This window comes from Canis lupus, chromosome 20, assembly GCF_048164855.1.
Source record: "Canis lupus baileyi chromosome 20, mCanLup2.hap1, whole genome shotgun sequence".
Classification (NCBI taxonomy): Eukaryota; Metazoa; Chordata; class Mammalia; order Carnivora; family Canidae; genus Canis; species Canis lupus.
The window spans coordinates 17,531,253-17,546,038 of NC_132857.1; the positions used below are offsets into that span (position 1 = coordinate 17,531,253).

The following is a 14,786-nucleotide window of genomic DNA, read 5'->3' on the forward strand; positions in this document are numbered from 1 at the left end:
AATGGGCAAATAAATGACTTCATCTACATGAGATTCAATGTCTTCTAAAAAATGAAAATAGATCTGATGGAGTTTGTGGAACAGATCAAATGAAGTGATGAATATGAAAGTTTCTGGCACCTACATGACATTTAATAAAGGTTAATTGATAAGGAATTCAGCAATCTTCTCAATTTTTCAATATTATTTTTATGAATCAAATCCTTTTGGAATAAGGTGGTGCGTAGATAAGTAAATAAATAAATTACATTTTATTTTTCAAATCTAATTTTACACTAATCATGTTTGACAATTCAAATATTTGAGTTTTTAAGTAAATATTCTCATTTTGATCAATGCTCTCAGGTGTACTGGTAAAGGTTAAATAACTTTTTTTCTCTCTAACATCTATATAATGCACTTCTGCTTTCACAGAACATATCAAATATTATGTTGGGATTTATGCTTGTGTCAGCTTTTGAACCCACTGAGCTAGCAGGACTGGAATTCCAACAAGTTAGAGACTTACTCTATTTAAACATGTCCACAAAGATTTCTCTGGTACTGCCTCCCTCCTTCCAGGGGCATGGTACTACTCACTTTCAAATAAAATTTAGTCTTTTATTAAGCTACATTATAGTTTTGTGATACCAAATAAGTTTAGTGAAGGAAGGAAAATAAATGTCATGCCTCACTTTATATATAGTCATATATTTACAATCTATTCGCTTATGTTTTTCTATGTGACCATTCATATAAATATAGATTTTTATATATAAATATATGTACTCACACAAGGATACCAACAAGAGACAAATTCATGATTTGAAATCCTCAAAATCTGGGGCGCCTGACTCTTCCTTTCAGCTCAGGACAAAATCTCAGGGTCATGGGATTGAGCCCTGCTTAGGGCTCGGTGCTCAGCAGAGAATCTGCTGGAGATTTCCTCTCTCCTTCTTCGTCTGTCCCTCCCCACCCCAACAACAACAAAAATCCTGAAATTATCGCAATCTTTAAATCCACACTATAAGGCTTCCTCAATACAAAGCACTTAACTAAATGTCTAGATGGATGCTAAAAATAAATCATGGACTATTAAATCAATAGTCCACTGTTCTTATGTTTTTTTTCTTTTCAAAGATTGCAAAGTTTGTGAAAGAGGCAGATGGAATGCCAATACAGCACAATCTATTTTTAATGTGTAGAACAAAGCCAGAGAACATGCGTGTTGATACACCAGATTCATCAATAGAGCTAACAACTTTCTCGATATTCTCAGATATCACACCTCTTTTCCTCTTTGGATTGAAAGAATAGCAAGACTCTGTGGGGAATCATGTTGTGGGTTGAGTAGGTAACATTTTTCTCCCACTCTGGCCCTGGTGCTCCTTGCTTGCCCTTGGCCCTGCTCGGGTTCATTTCTTTACTGCCCAGTTCAACAGCTTTCTCACAAATCTAATTTTCCTTCATTTCTATTTTCCACTAAGAGTTTGACTGTCAATGTTAGTCTTATTCAAAATGTTATTCCAGCTTCTGTGATTTTATGGACTAAAAAGTCAGAGGGTGAGTCATAGGGAGTATAAAAAGGAGGAAATGCTATAAAGTATAAGAGAACTAAAAATGGATGAAAGATTTTAGATTTTAAGTCTCCCAGGAATTAAAAGCGATTGTTTCAGAACTTCTTGCTTAATCATTAATCAAGGAAGAGCATGTCTAGTATATGGTATTATTTAAGCAAGCTAAGATTCACATATGTATCATGATCTGTATGCATGTAAAGAAATTTAAAATGTCTTCCATATATTTCCTGACACCCTTAGGTGGAGTATTTCTTGCACAAATATTAATGAGAACTTGCTACATGACTGCACTCTTCTAGTGCTGAGAAGAGAGAAATAAATAAACAAATACAAATCTGTACCCTCAAGGAACTTAAGAAACAGTAGGCTTTATGTTGGAAAGAAATATTTAAAACTCTAGTATGCAAAATACCCCATTTTTTTTTAACTGACTGCAGAGGTATAGTACACTGATCTTACGGACACTTTGTAAATACAATAAACTAAAAGACTCCCTGACAAAGTCAATGTCAGGCTGAGGCAGATGGAAACGGAACATTTTCAGATCTCTGTTGGGACAGTTTCTGAGAAAAGAAATGTCAATTTGCAGACTACTCTTTTCCAAAGAAAAGACCCACCAGGCAAAGGCTTTTTGACCTATAGGTCTGTGTGAATTTTTATTTCCTCTAGAAAATCCATTTTAATTAAGTAAGGGTCAAAAGAGTATATTCTTGTTTTTGAAACACAAGATAGTTAATTTCTCTGCTCTATTCATGTTTTCAGCTTCCCCTTGCCACACATTTACAATTAGATATAGATGATGCATTTGTTTTTCTTGATTTCTTAGACTATAAACATATGGCTAAGGTCAAGACTGAACGTGTTTATTCTATAAACATCTAATATGTTGTGAGTATTCCAAAAAATAGATCTATACACTCCATAATTTTTATCTTTTGTACTAATTAGGTTACAAAGAGCAACATCAATTCATTACAAAATAAGGTTCCAGTCAATCTATGATGACTTTAAAAATCTTTACAATTAATACGATAGAATGTATGTACGCAGTATAAAAACCAAAAAATATATCATGAGATCCAGCCCACAAGGAGCAGAGAGGATTAAACTGGGCAAGAATACAAGGAGGTGGGGACAGTTAGGAGGTATGTTGAAGCAGATTACTCAAGTCCTTTATAAAAATGTGAATTTCAAAGTAATTATTTATCCAAGGGTGGTATTAGGCAAAGACTTTTGTATAACATGTTTCTATGAATCAATTTCAGGAAAACATCTGAAAAGCATTATTGTTAAACAATATGCTGTAACTTAGTCTTTAACATTGAAGTCGTTAGTAATATATAATATAGAATTAACAATTCCATAACACAGAAAATATTCTGATTACATATCTAACATCTCTATCTTACTTGAACATAAAGATAAGAATCTACGTTAAAATTGAGGTCATTTTCTTAAATTAAAAGTTAACTCATTTCTACCAAACTAAATTAATCTGGCAAAAATAAGAGTCATGGTCAAAAATAGCACGACTGTATGAGGTTTGACTGGTTTTGTCGCCATCTGCTTTTTAGGTTCTGTCTTCACAAATTCTTCACAAGTGTTCTAGAAGTCCTATGAAGGTATCTCTCTGTGAGCTACAAATCAATCATTTTGATCATGACTTAGCATCCACTATTCCTTTCTTACCTCTCTGATTTCCGGTCATTTCTTCGATCGCTCTCAGTACAAAAAACTGTACCTGGGCCACAAAGCTTCTATCACTCCTTGTAACTCCTGCTCACATTCTTTTCTTTCTTTCTTTTTTTTTTTAAAGATTTTATTTATTTATTCATGAGAGACACAGGCAGAGCAAGAAGCAGGCTGCATGCAGGGAGCCTGATGTGGGAATCGATCCTGGGACTCCAGAATCAGGCCCTGGGCCTAAGGCAGGCGCTCAACCGCTGAGCCACCCAGGGATCCCCTCCTGCTCACATTCTAAAGAATCTTTTGGGGGGCAACGTGAAGGTGCCAATATATGCCAAAGCTCCTCTCTCTCATTATGGTTCTTAGCTACCTACTCTGGTACAAGACACTTGGCACTCTTCATGTGCCATGAAGATGTAAGTTTAATTGCTTTTTAAATATTTATCAAACATTTTTGCCACTTGCTTTACTATAGCATTCAAACATGAGACTGTAGGGCTGAGACCGCAGGACAATCTGAATAAAAGATACTGGGCTGCTTTTAGAATCATCCTTCTTTCCTCACACTGGCCCATTATCCCCAAATACCTTTGGCTCCATGACCCTCTTTCCCTTGCCACAAAATGTCTCAGACTTTCAAGTGAATGGTCTGTGGTTGACCTTCTCAAACAGTCCTTCATGTCTTCCCAAGAATAACTAAATCCTAAGAGAAACATAACTCAGGTTCAAGCTAGGAAATTTGTTACATGATAAGAGAGATTTCTAAAATTATCCTTTACAGCAAATTATTATTTTTATACATTTCTAAAATTAATTTCATGTGATATTTCAGAATAAGTACATTGAAATATATTTACTGTTGTTTAAAAGTAATGCCCATGTGCTTGGGTGCCATATGGGACAGTGAGTGTCTAGATACTGACAGTTGGACACATGATGGGACTGTGGATAATAAAGAGGTTTTGTATTCTACTTCTGCAGGTCCAGTAACATAGATTCCTCTCCTTCCTCCCCACCCCAAACAGAAAATATTTAAATGGTGCTCTCACCATCAGAAAATCTGATACTAACATCTTTTGGAAAGAGATGAATGAAATTATAAAAAATATGAAGACCATGCTGTGTACTTTACTTAAAGCATTGTGCAAAGCAAAATAAATTATGAGTTGAAGGGGCACCTGGGTGGCTCAGTGGTTGAGCATCTGCATTTGGCTCAGGGTGTGATCCCAGGATCCTAGGGTCAAGTCTCACATCAGGCTCACCACAAGGAGCCTGCTTCTCCCTCTGCCTATGTCTCTACTTCTCTCGGTGTCTCTCATGAATAAATAAATAAAATCCTTAAAAAAAAATATGAGTTGGAATTTTCTCCTGTAAAATAATGACTAATTTTCTTTAGCACCTCTATAACCTGAATAATAGAAAAGAGAACCATTGACAATAATTTCAAAACATGGTAATAAGAGTTTGGGATGGATAAAACCAAGATAAAGGTGTACTGAAAGTTAAATATTTAAAGCTCAGAATCCTCTGCTGTAAACTCAAAATAATAATTATTACTATAACAAATGCATTGTGTTAATAATAAAACACTTCTCTAGGCAAGTACTTTGCTGGTAATTAGAACTTACTAAGAAAAAAAAAATTCTGCTTTTGTCTTGAACTATTTCTTCCTGGGAGTAATAATCTTTTCCTTTCTTACAGTTGCTCATGTCACATTTATCTACTGGTCTCACTCCCTCTCCTATCTTAGAGACACTTAATGCTTTGCAAATAACAGATTGAGAATTCAGAAATTGTGAAAACTCCCAAGTCAGTGGCAGAAGTCAGGCGGTGCCTGGTACACCTCCTTAGAACTTCTCATTACAATACTATCAAGACATTAAAAAATGAAGGAAGTTCAAAATACTTCTGAACATAAGAATAATGTTTGCCTCTTCTTAGATATCCTTAGCTTACTTAGGATGTTTAAGCCCAACTTAAACAAGTAAAAGGGCAGGAGCAAAGCAAGCAGGCAAACAAACAAAAATCCTCACGCTAGATTAGGCAGGGGCTGGGCTGGGCTGGGAGCTGGGGAAAAACACCAAGTTCTGTGAATCCAGCCTCTCTTTCCAAAGCGGAGCACCAGCCCCAGCTCACCTCCCTCTTTCTTCCAGTTTGAACATATCTTCTAAGCTTTAGAACTGTGTCATATAGTAGCTCTTGACATTAATGTCCTATTATTATGAACAAATATTTGGTGACTTCTTCTTAGGGGTAAGCCCAGTGAATACAACTAAAACTTAAATATAAGCTCTTTCATAAAATAATTTAGACTCTCATGTTATATTCTCATTTAAGAACATGTAGTTTCCCTCTTGCTTATGAAAAAACAAAAAAACACCAAACTCCTCTTTAGGTTTCCTACCATCTCTCATTTTTCTGTCTTTACTCCTCAACATTGCCATAAATATTTTCCAGAAAAAAAAATGATATAAAATGTAAGCATCACCCATTTATCAGTAACTACACATTGGTGCTTTTAAAGGGGAGCTAAATAGATTGATATGTTTTATTCATTTTTTAAGATTTGTTTGTTTATTTATTTATTTATTTATTTATTTATTTATTTATTAATGAGAGACACAGAGAGAGACGCAAAGGGTGAAGCAGGCTCCCTGCGGGAAGCCCAATGCCCCTAAGCTAAAGGCAAATGCTCAACCACTGAACCACCTAGGTGTCTCTATTTTATTCATTTAAAGATCCTTTCTTTTACCTCTGTTTCAACAGTTGACAAACCCTGACTCTAGCAAAAAAAAAAAAAGTCTTCTTCCTCCCTGTGTGTGTGTGTGTGTGTGTGTGTGTGTATCTACAAGCATCACTAATATCCAAGCTTTAAACCAAGATACGCTAGCTGGGATGCCTTCACTATCAGCCCCTATTGTTTCTCAGAGCTACTTGTGTGAAGAGAGAGCTGTTGAGATGTATAATCAACAGCTTGATTTTTTTTTTTTTTACAGAAGTTTTTGGGTTTTTTGTTTGTTTGTTTGTTTAATTTTTAATTTATTTATGATAGTCACAGAGAGAGAGAGAGAGAGAGAGAGAGGCAGAGACACAGGCAGAGGGAGAAGCAGGCTCCATGCACCGGGAGCCCGACGTGGGATTCAATCCCGGGTCTCCAGGATCGCGCCCTGGGCCAAAGGCAGGCGCCAAACCGCTGAGCCACCCAGGGATCCCCAACAGCTTGATTTTGAGTGCTGTGAATCTTGACAGTTAAACAAAATTCCTCTTTTTCCACAATTGTTTCCGCTTAATGCCATTTGTCTCAAAATTGAGAGTCACCAAAATGAGTGGTATGGTTGTATCCCACACAAATATCAAATGTTGCCATCCTTCAATCGGTTGCCATAAGGTGATAATGAACTCTGAAATAAAGATACAAATGAATGAAAAAAAAAAATGCAACCAACCTCTGTGAGGTAAAAAACCCTAAAAGAAAAGTTAGAGACAAAAAAGAAAACCTCGATTCCTATCAAGTTGCCACTCAGCATCAACTACCTTTTAAAAGTTAAATTCTCCTTCTCTTAAAATCACTGAATACTTTTTTTTTTTTTTTTTTTTGCTGGAACTTTTAATTCTTGCTTATCCTGCACTTAATTTACCATTCTAGTTTTTATAAGGTTTGTAAAATATAATTTTCATACTGGGATTCCAACCATACTTGTAATTGAACTGTAAAAGCTAAGCTTTCAGATCACCAAATAAATCAAATTTCTGTAAAATATATGGCCTCTAGTCATAACTGAATCTTTGGTTTTCTCCCTGTTTCTGAAAGAGAAACAAAGAAAACATGTTTAGTTATTTATCCTTTACCAAAAAAAAAAAAAAATCCTAGGATAAGAGAAAATGAAAGGCATTTTAAAGACTGAATTAACCATTAGCAATGCATAGTTATGATCTAGCTATGGGGCACACTGTAGCCATGAAAAGAAGCACGAGCCTCGCGTGCCCAGACATTAACCAAAACTGGGGAAAGCCTAAGGCATGAGATTTTTTTTTTAAATGTATAAACTCTTTTATTCACTGCTATTCCTCTTTTGTATAATTTCATGAATATCTGTGTTGATGAAGATGTTGTTTTAGATCAAAGATGATAGCGATATCACGTAGGGGGCTGAGTAGCCACAGGGCAGAGTCCCATAGGATGACAAGGCTTTTCCTCAGCTTCAAAGTCCAGGACCATTCTTAATATTTCAGCAGTAGTGATTGGTTTCTCATGGACTGGCTTTTACTATACGGATGCAAAAGAAAATAGAATTAGAACTGCCCATTGGAAAATCACTTGCAGAGAGGCTATGCTAGGAAGCCAACTTATAAAAAGGATGTGATTTTATGAACATGGAATCAGAGGAGATGGAATTAGCAGCATGACTCCATGGCTAGTTATCCAGCTCCTTGTCTAAAACTTTCTTTTCCACCATCGCTTTATGGATGTTGTACGGAATGATGGTAATTAGAGAACTCATCAACACGACCCCCTGATAGAGCTGGATTTTGCTCTCCCTGTTTCTTACCTGGAAGACTATTAGCATAACTGAATTTATTTGCCATCATTTATTAAGTGTTTAATAGTTTACCTCTCAGAGTTTGCAAGTGTATACAAGTAGTAAGCTTTGCTATCAAAATTAAGGAAATTGAGTATTTGCTGTAGAAAATCAACCCTTTTCTCCTCCTGAGTGGAAAACATAGCTCTCCTGTTCAATCTAATTCTTCCATTTTTGTCCCATATCATATTATGTCTGATCTATTCCAAAACTACTTCCATCATTTACTTTTCTTTGGCTTATTCTTCATCCTTTCTGTCTTTACTGGTTATTTCCTTGTATATAAATGAATTCACCTCTCTTAAACTTAAAAAAAAAAAAAAAAACTTCCTGGGCTCTTAACTCCCTTCCAGCTCAAATCCACTCTTTGTGTCAAACCTCCGATAAAAGAAGTCTGTGTCTCCACTCAAACACCTCATAATCGGGTTTAATTTTAACACTACTCCTTGGAAACCATTCATTCTGTGGCTTTGCTCACTGGTGAGCCCTTCTTGCATTTCCAAGCCTTGGCCTCCTTTGGCTTCTCACAAATGTACGGATTCTCCAATTAACTCAAACCACTGCTCAGGTGTTTCCTATTTGGCTTCCTTCCTCTCCTGCTCTGTAATTTTCACTATTCCTCACAGCTTGATCTTTGTCCTTCTCTCATGCTACCCATTTTGTCTGAGCAAACTGATTTATTGTTATGATTTCAATGTCCAGCTTTTTCCTTATGATACAGCCAAACTGTTATCTCCAGCTCACCTCCTAAGCTCCAAATCTGTATATTTGGCAGCCAATCTATCATCCCACCAAGGGAGCAATTTATCCTCAACATTGCAAAATGGAGTTCATATTTTTTCTCCAAACCTCCCTCTTGTGTTATATATATATATATATATATATAGCTATATATATAGCTATGGGGCACACTGTAGCCATGGTATATATATACCCTGTTTTCGAGAAATGCATCACCATTTATCCAGTCACCCAGATGAAAAGATTAAGTCACCTTTGCAACTGTCCTCTCCTTTGCCTCCAGCACCGGGTCAATCCCATACATCTCATTGATAAAGATGTGGACATATTTTTTACCAGTCTTTTTGCTCCAAGCTCACTGCCACCACTTTCATTCAGGCCTTACCCCTCATATGGACTGACTCAACATCTTATAGTAGTGTTCTCCTCTATGTCCTATATGAGAAAACAATTCTAATAAGTGTCAAGGGGGAAAAATAGCAATACATATGAAAGTGCAAATAGAGAAAATCAAAGAGTGTCACCTCAACATCTAAAACCTTTCTAAGTGCCCAGAAATCTAATCTACCACTGTTTTGATTGTTGGAGTTTTTTACTGACATCAGGGAACACAAAAACAAATTCTAAATTAAACCATCCATCCACATCTCTTTCATTTAGAGTGACTCCTATTTACCCATTTGAGTAATAACTTAAGGCTTTCTGGCATTGCCAGCTCTGAGTCAGTGTGAAGTATTAAACAATAGCCTCTGATAGCTTTTCTGAGTCATCTTAAATTGCCATTGAAGGTTCAAAGCCTTACTCCTGTCACATACTGTCATTTCTGTTCTTTGGTGTCTTGCTAAAACATGTGTACTTTCCATTATATCTTCACTGTAAATTGCAAGATTAGCAATGAGTTTTCATCACCTGAAGTTTTAGATTCCATTTGTCCTCAAGGTCCAGTTTATTATATCCTGTGCTCTGCTCTAAGCCATTAGTTTGTAAAATAAAGTGTTTTTTCATCTGAGAAATCCTATGTTTTAAGCATGCTTACATTATGCACCTTAATATTATTGATACAAGACAAGTGATAGAAGCTCAGGGATATAGCCAGCTTCCTGGAGAAGATTCTAACAAACATGAAGGGAAGAACCACATATTTATAATATGAGAAGTTACTCTTTTCCAAGCTTGAAGTGTTTTTAAAGGCTTGACCTCTCAAAGCATTGACAAGAATTTTACACCCTGTGGCCCTATCCCATCCTAGAAGCACTGCCCCTTGGACAGATGACACCAAAGTCTCAGGATTCATTTGCAGCACAAATAGAATATTTCCCAGTCGGGAGCAAGGGGCATAGGGGTGAGATTAACATCCCTCTGTTCAGGGGAGGTGTTCCACCTTCACAGTGTTCACAAAGCCAATCTTCACATTTGTAACTATTCTGTTGCAGCTGGAGCCTTGCATATATTTGTATGTTGATTTCTCTGGTGATTTAAAAATATTTCTTAGAGCAAGAAAAGCCAAGCCATCCACCAAAGCAACTGAGATTAGCAGGTTGCATTTTATTTCAATTCTGTGCAAAAGCATTTGACATTCAACAAGAGCAACAACAAACAGCAGTGAGGGCCTGCTTCTAAGAGCTCTTTAAATAAGTATAAATTGCCAGCAAAAGGGGAAAATAGTTATTACACTTTCTAAAATTGTATGTGTGTATGTGTGTATAAACACAGTCATGTATAATCTACTACAACTTCTGCCTAAAACTGCTTTAAGTTTTTAATCTCTTAAACTGTGATTGAATCCATCGAAATAGGCCCTAAGGCACCTGCTAAAATGTGACATGAAGGAAACACATCCTGGGGCCTACTCTATGCCTTCTAGTTGATATTTGATTTGCAGGATGCCTGGGTGGCTCAATGGTTGAGCGCCTGCCTTCCACCCAGGGTGTGATCCTGGGGCCCCAGAATTCAGTCCCACATCAGGCTCCCTGTGGGGAGCTTGCTTCTCTCTCTGCCTATGTCTCTGTCTCTGTGTCTTTCATGAATAAATAAAGTCTTTAAAAAAAAGGGGGGTATTTGATTTGCTTGGTAGTGGACCCCAAAAAAAGTATCCATCCATGTCTGAAAAGTCCCATCAAATCATACCTAATACATAAAAGAAAACCCTAGAACTCTGAATTTAACTTAGAGTAGCTTTTTGCCCTTTAATAATGCAGTTTCATCTCATAAACCATTATCTAATCTACCTGAATGATTCTGTTGAAACCTGAAGGCAAAAAAAAAAAAAAAAAAGAAAAAAAAAAAAAAAGGTATGATTCCTCTGTATCTCAATCAGAAGTTAGTTTTCTTGTTCTCCTGGCATTAATGCCAACCTGCCAGGGCTTAGCAGCACTAAAATATTTCTTCTTTCTCAAATACACACTGATTATTAACTTGAGAAACCTGAATACATAAACCAAATCTCTTCCATGGGTACTGTTCAGCAATTTAATCGTAAAAAGCTAAAAAAAATAATGTTTTTAGCACTCACAGATTCTTGTTTCAAATTCTCAAATCTAGTCATCTCTTTTATTAAGCTCACAACTTCCAAGTGTTATGAAGCAAATGACTGACAAGCATTTAAGCCTAGAAGGGAGGGGACCTTCATTTGCTGAGTATCTACTCTTTGGCAGGAACTTGGCACATATTTGCCTCATTGAATCCTTGTAAGATCTATAAAATGGAAGTATTTATTTCTGCTTTGTAGAGTAATGAAAGACCCAAAGACTGAAGTCCATATTAGACTATTCAGAAGCAAGGAAGCCAAGATGCCGGTCTAGGCGTGTCCTGTGCCAAAGGCTGCATTATTCCTAGTCCACCTGGCTGAAGCAGGCACACAAGAGCTGCTGAGAAGGTGTCCAGGATTATTTTCCTCAGGAACGCAGTGAGAAAGGCGTCTGGATTGGGTAGACCTCATTAGGATTATATGGGGGAAGTGACCTCTCTCCTGGAGCACATGGGTCTTGAATCACCTCCCTGAAGTGTGTGTCACAGGCGGGTCAGTTCAGACTAAATTCCAGGAATGATGGCAAGAGCGGCCCCATCCCATGGTCCTTCCATGCATCCTTCTGAGCCCTCTCATTTCTCTCTAGTCCACACTTTTTTCTCATCCTCCTCACCAACTACTACAAATGTCCAACACTATGATCTTCTTTTCTCTTCTACTTCAAATGGAGAAGACTAGAGGAAAACTTCAACTGCCACCTTCTTATCACACACGCTCATTCATACAGAGCTGTCTTTGCTCTTCTCTCCTATTACAGTGGAAGAGTTGCCCGCCTCCTTTCTACAGCTTTGTTGCCCACCTCCTCCTGCCTTCTCTGAGACCACTCTCTGTAATAGTCTCACTCCCTGGCATACGTTCTGGGGCACCATCTCCCACAGAGCATTTATACATTTGCTTTTCTTATTAAAAAAAAAATCAAAGTCATGTCACCGTCTATAATTTTCTCTTCTATTTTGCAATCAGATTTTAGGAAAGCTTCATCTACACTCTCTTTCTCTACTTGTTTTCTTCAGCTGAGTCTTCAAGCTCTTGAAATCTGATTTATGACCACACTGTTTTACTGAGACAGTTCTGTTCAGGTCACTGACAAGTTCAACACTGTGAAATTCAAACAGTAGGTCTCCATCAGCCATTACCTTCCAGCAGCTCTGGGCTGGGTCTGCTATTGTGGATCTCTCCCTCCTTCAGCCACAGGCTCTTGCCTTGGCCTCCATGTCACTAAACACTCTGGGTCATCCTCTCAGCTCTCTGGAGGCTCCTTCTCTTTACATTTACATTATGACCTCCTTCTACCTTCAGACAGCTACAAGGCATTGGGAGAGATAGCTGTGGAAAGTGGAAATTTATATAATGATTTTATTTGGCCTTAGATCTAAGGGACTACACACACACACACACACACATACACACACACATACACACCAGATGAAATTGAGTACTTTTATGAACAAATTTTCCTAGGCGAGAGAGGCTGGTAGAGCAGAAATGGAATTACAATCTTCATTAGGGAGAGCAGTTCTTAGCTTGGCTACTGCACAGGTAAGAACGTTTGAGTTATAAGACAATTAAAAACAAACGCCTGCCCTGGGGACTGGATCTCAAAGCTGCCCTCCCCATCCTGGCATAGCATGGCTTTCTCTGCAGGTTGTTGACTTTCGCTTGCATCTGCATTACCTCAGTGGCCCCCAAACTCACGTTTCTACTTTATTGTTTTTGTACCTATTTGATAGTCCTGAGGGAACATCTCTGGGCTAAGTTATTTCGTGATATACCAATTGGTTTAATTATTGCTTTGGTTACAAAGTTACATTGGTTTTTGGAAGTCTTTTTCCAAGGCCTATTTTCCCATAAGCCCTGCTATTTTTAGTGTATGACTTTTTAGAACACAAAGATTTTCAGGAATGCACACTTGCTGACATCCCAAGTATGTCTTTATAAGTTCAACACGAATTAAACATGGAGTATCCTGTACTTTATTATTAAGCATATGCTTTAATTCTATGTATGTGTTTATTGAAAATTTCGAAAGTGTCATATTTTGTTTTCTCAAACTGTGTTTCTTCAAAGTCAAGTTCATATTTTTTATTACCTGTCTATCGTGCCTGAAGCATAAACAGGGAGCTATTTTTTGTTCTATGAGTTATATGGTGTGAGTCTGATAAATCTCTTCCCATATTCAAAGATTACAAAAATAGAGGAGTGAATTTTAATCAAGAATGTAGAAAGGAATTCATTTTTGGCCGAGTTCCAAGCCAAAGAAGTTTGACTCTCAATTAAGTGATAGAACTAAGGAGAAAAAAACAGAAGGTCCAAAGGAAAATGCAAATTTAACTTTAGCCACACTTTTCTAACAATTCCTATGAACATAAATGTAAAATTAACACTCAGGCTTAACCTGTTGATATCCAATCATTAAACTCTGTTGCTGATCATTTGATTAGAGGAGTCCTTCTCATAATTACTTCTCAGAATTTGTATCCCCCTTTCCCTCTTCTCAACTCTCCTTACCTAATATATCATGTCTTCTGGTTTAGTCAATCTTATAAATCCTATTTAAGACTCCAGACATTATTAATCCTGTTGCATTCAGTGCGTTAAAGAACTTTGTCTTAGAAAATGTTGCCAAATGATGAAAGGAAACCACTCCACTGAGTTTTTTTTTTTTTCCTCAATTTTTCATGCCCCAAAACTCATGATACTGGGATTGGAGAAAGAGAACATTTCCTTTCCTTTCTTCCATTCTTCCTCCCCAGTGCATTAAACTAAATTCTCAAAAGAGAAAGTAAATGGAACTTTTTAATACTAACGATTATGTAAAGAAGTTAATCACATTATTTTAAAGAAAGAATCCACCTTGCCTGCATGAGAAGATTGCAGATGGAGAATTAGCTACAGGATAAACGTTGGTGGCAGTTGAAATGGAATTTGATGACCACCTGCTAGCAAGCAGGAGGTACAATAGTACAATTTGTATGGTGGTGAAGACATGTGGTTAAGTGGAGGTCAAGCAACTTAAATACTTCCATGGTTTAATCTAGGCGTGTTTCATTTGAGAATTCTGCTGATTCGTATAAAATTCTAAGCTTGTTAATGCAATCAGAATATTTGCAATAGGTTTAGAGAAGAAGTAAAAATAGTATCTTAGGGTTAGTATGTTTTTAAACTACTTTTTCTTTCTTCATAAATAAGTTTACCATTTCTGATGTATGGCCATAGTAATAGTGTTCACATTTTCTTAATTAAAGCTTGGGATGCATTGTCAAAACTCCCAGAAACAAATAAAAAAAAAAAAAAAAAAAGGAAAGAAAAGAAAAAGCAGAGGACATGCATGAGAACAACAGAACAGAATTCTTATTGTAAGTACTGACCCAGATAATCCCCCCTATATGTTTTACTTCACAGAATTCTAACAGGAGCCCAGAGTTTCAGCGATGCAATGCAAAATTGTAAACTAACAGGACTTAAATGAGTTTTATTTTTCACACACTGCTGCCACAAACCTCAGTCCTTGTGTCTCATTGTAATGCTTTATTTTATGGGGTTATTTAGTTTTATGCCTTTCCTCCTTGATTTCCTAAAGAATTTAAATAATCTTATTAATATTTTAACACAAATTAACACAAAATTAGTATTTCACCCTGTGAGCTTTGTTATCTAAATTATTCTGAATTTTGTCAATTATATGTCCTTAAC

The 14,786-nt window shown here is 36.8% G+C and overlaps 1 long non-coding RNA gene across 2 annotated transcripts; it reads right to left on the reverse strand.

Annotated features, from left to right (window-relative positions):
* Nucleotides 1-7,298: 7,298 nt before the first annotated feature.
* Nucleotides 7,299-14,086, reverse strand: LOC140612060 (uncharacterized). 2 transcript variants are annotated; one of them, XR_012013378.1, is made up of 3 exons: nt 13,952-14,086; nt 12,230-12,419; nt 7,299-7,512 (listed from the first exon to the last, which is right to left on the reverse strand). It is a non-coding gene; the product is annotated as an uncharacterized lncRNA (long non-coding RNA). The 2 variants fall into 2 exon arrangements; XR_012013379.1 differs by having other exon boundaries at nt 13,947-14,017.
* Nucleotides 14,087-14,786: the final 700 nt, after the last annotated feature.